A 4,380-nucleotide genomic window follows, 5' to 3' on the forward strand; every position below is an offset into this window, starting at 1 on the left:
ACACACACACACACACACACACACACACACACACACACACACACACACACATACACACACACACACACACACACATTCGATAAACATAAAATATTTGTAATTTTTTCTCTATAAATGTATTTCTACAATTTAAATCTTATTTCTTTGTATAATAATGTAATTATATCTTCGAAATGACTGTAACTCTAGACGGTGCAGGTATATCATCAGGATTTGTTTCTTGATAGGGTGAAAGACCATATTACTGACAGCTCTACATTACTGTCAATTAAAATTAAACTTTTTGACGATGTAAAACTTTTTGAGATGTAAAAACTATATGTTAAACTATTTTATTAATTTTTAATAAAATTTTTAACATATCTAATTATTATTGCAATAGTTTATTCAAAATGAAAACTAATCCTTTAATTAAAAATAAAACTTAAAGTTCGAGAAACTCATTTTTCTGCTAAGTTAGGTCCATTTTTATTAGTGAAATGGATAATAAGTAGTTACAAAGATAAGCGATTGTAAATAAATTTGGTCAGATAAGTTTCATGAAAATACATTTTTTGATAAAATAATGTTTAAATAAAAGCAAAAAAATGAAATATTGATTAAAATATTAATTTATATAATATATTCATTAATATCAGTTATAATATATTCACTTTTTTGTATTTTTTCTATTAGTGTCAACAGTATTGTGGTCATCAATCACAGAGTGAATATAATATTGGCAGTTTGGAAGAATAATAATATAACCTCAATAAGTGTTGCTGAGTGTTGTAGCTGCAGTGACAGCTGTGTAGCTAATAATTGTGTTTTTATGCGTTTATCTCGTTGGGAATCATTTATTAAATACTAAAAGGTACTATTATTGTAACTGATTCTAATTCTAGATATTAGAATACATTAGATATTTAATATGTTAGATATTCTAAAAAATTTCTTGGCGTATCTATTGAGGTTAATGCAAATAAAATAATAAAATAAAATGAAATACGAATATGCCAAGTAAATTTTTTAATAATATCCTATGTATTAGAATAATATCCAATGTATTATTTAATTACTTTTAACATATATGATTATATTATACATAAGTTTATTTATGACTTTTGTTTTAGAGAACTAATATAATTAACAAAAGCAAAGATAAATAAAAAAACTGCAAAAAAAGATGTTTATACAATAAAAATGACATAAAAGAAGCATTGTTTGCAATAAATTCAGGAATGAGTGTAAATGCTGCTGGCAAGAAATTTAATATTCCTCGTTCAACTTTAGACGCAAAAAAGAAAAAATTCTATGCAGACAAAAGCCTGGGCCATTAACAGTTCTTTCGAACGAAGAGGAAAAAACATTAGTAGATTGGGTTTTTTATTTAAGTCGTAAAGTCTTCCCAGTTACTAAGAATCAACTGTTGGACAGTGTACAAATGCTTATTGAATCTCTGGGCAGAAAAAATATATTTGTTAATGATCGTTCTAGACGTAATTAGTATCGAGGTTTTCTACAAAGACATCAAAAACTTGCAGAAAGGATGACTGAAAATTTGACATTCCGTCGAGCAGAAGTTACCGAAAGTGCTTTGAGGGGTTGGTTCAATGAAATAATTACTTATTTAAATTCTAAAGAATTGTTACATATTGAACCGGAAAGAATTTTCAACTGCGGCGAAGCAGCGTTTTTACTCAATCCTAAGGAATCATCTGTGCTAGCAGAAAAAGGGCAAAAAAATGTATATAAAATAGTTGGAAATAATGATAAAGAAAGCATTACAGTCCTTTTAACGGGTAATGCAGCTGGTGTGTTAGCTCAACCTTTAATATTGTTTTCATATAAACGAATTCCAGCGTACATAGCATCAAAGTTACCACATGGTTGGAGTTGTGGCAGATCAGACAATGGATGGATGATTGCATCCAATTTTTATGAATATATTGCTAATATCTTCTACCCATGGTTTATTCAAAACAAAAGTCTTCCAGTGATACTTTACTTGGATGGACATTCGTCACATATGACAAAACACTTAAGTGGCTTTTGTAGCGCACATAAAATAGAAATAATTCCTCTCTATTCTAATTCAACACACATTCTTCAGCCGATGGACGTATCAGTATTTAGACCGGTAAAAATGGCTTGAAAAAATATCGTTAATAAATATCGCATAGAAAATCAAGAAACTTTGAGAAAAAAAGATTTCGATTCATTAATAAAAGAAGCTATAGATAGTACCGATATATCTAAATGTTTACGAAATGGATTTCGGATTTGTGGATTATACCCGCTCAATGCAGATGCTGTTGATTATAATAAAGTTGTACAAAATCAAAGTCAAAGTACAAAGGAGTCATTTGAAGATATTCAGAAAGATAAATCTAGAATTATCTTAGATTTTATGAGAGAAAATTTGGATAAAGATATCATTAACAAATTTGAAGAAAATAGTAATGTTGATAAATTGCAAGGAAGAAATGAATATACAAAATTGTTTGAATTTTGGAAGATATGTAAAAAAAAGCAATCTACAACGAAATCACAAATTGAAGTATGTATATCTGACAAATCTTTCCAAAGTGCTAATTTTTAATAAATAATTATTCATTATTAATTTTTGATTTCTTATTGTTTTCTTATTTGTGCTTATTAATTTTTATTTGTTATGTTTTTAGAATATTGATATCACAATGGAAAATTTACTTGACACACCTCGTGATGTACAGAATGACATTCATGTTGAAGAAATTACAGATGTAATTGAACTTTCAAGTTCTGAGGCTTCTCAAGAATTAAACAATATCAAAATTATATCAATAAAAGGATCAAATTCGTTACTTGAAGTTAATAAATTAAAATTATAATTCATAATAAGATTATTTTATTTATTTATTAATATAAAATTATATAGATAGTTTTTACAAGTCTTTAGACTTTTATACATATAACAATTTTTATTTTTTATGCATAATACAATAACAGGAAATTTACTTGACACATCTCACGCACAGAATGACACTTATTTTGTCATTGATGAAATAATAAATACGAATGAATCTTCAAGTTATGTGTCGGAAACTTCTCAAAAAACAAATATTGATAAAGATGTCTCTAGAGACGAAGAATCAAATCCATCAATTAAAGTACATTTTAAATTATAATTTAGGCTATATACAGGGTGTCCCAAACTCCATGGATTTCCTTTTAAGCGGATTCTTTAAAGTACTTTAAAGAATCCACACTTAAAAGGAAATCCATGGGTTTTGAGACCCTGTATATGTATATGTATGTGTGTATATATATATATATATGCATAATTTGTAATGAGATTATTTATATAAAGATTAATTATTTGTTTAGGTTTTTTAGATTTCGATATAATATACTATTACATAAAAAAATTATATTGCAATTATATTGCAACAATATATACATAATACATAAACAAACACATATGTATATATACATATATATATATGTTTATATATATATATATAAAATTGTGCGTGTGTGCGTGCGTGCGTTATGTGTGTGCGTGCGTGCGTGCGTTATGTGTGTGCGTGCGCATGCGTTTTTGNGTGTGTGTGTGTGTGTGTGCGCGCGTGCGTTTTTGGTGTGTGTGTGTGTGTGTGTGTGTGTGTGTGAGAGAGAGAGAGAGAGAGAGAGAGAGAAAGAGAGAATGTAAACGCATGTTTATGCGCGCGTGTAGTCAGCTGATCGTCGCGACGGTCCCGCGTACCGCCTGCCGGCGGACAATAAGTTGCGCCGCCCCTGTCTACCATTCGTACGCGGCCCGTAATTCGCTAATTTCTCGTTATAATTTGAAAACTAAGCTTCGGACAAAATTTTTGTAAAGGAAAAATCGTCTTAGAATTGAGTCAAGAATACGTCTTTACAGAAACACCGGGATTATTCTGAATTACCTTGTATAACATTATAATAAAATAATTTAATTTTAACACATTTAACCACATTTAAACACATTTGAACACATTTATTTATATAAAACACATTAAACACACACATTAAATAATAATTAACACTGGAATAACATACATAACACATTAAACACACGTACAATAAATAATAATTAACACTATAATAAAATGCATAACACATTTAACTATAACATATTTTAACACATTAAACACATAACATATTTAACATGGTACTATAACTTTTTTTAGGTAAATATTGATAACAACGGACCCAGCCCCAATGACCTTGACCTTCATATATGTTGTCAAGGTCATGACCCTGAGTGACTATCAAGAGATTTTAGCCGTCGCTCGTTATTCGTTAAAAAGTTATTAACAAAAAAAGTAACAAATATTATTAAATTATTATTAAATATTATTAAAATAAATATTAACAAATATTATTAAAATATTA

The sequence above is a fragment of the Wasmannia auropunctata genome, unplaced genomic scaffold, assembly GCF_000956235.1.
Source record: "Wasmannia auropunctata unplaced genomic scaffold, wasmannia.A_1.0 LD336059.1, whole genome shotgun sequence".
NCBI classification, from domain to species: Eukaryota; Metazoa; Arthropoda; class Insecta; order Hymenoptera; family Formicidae; genus Wasmannia; species Wasmannia auropunctata.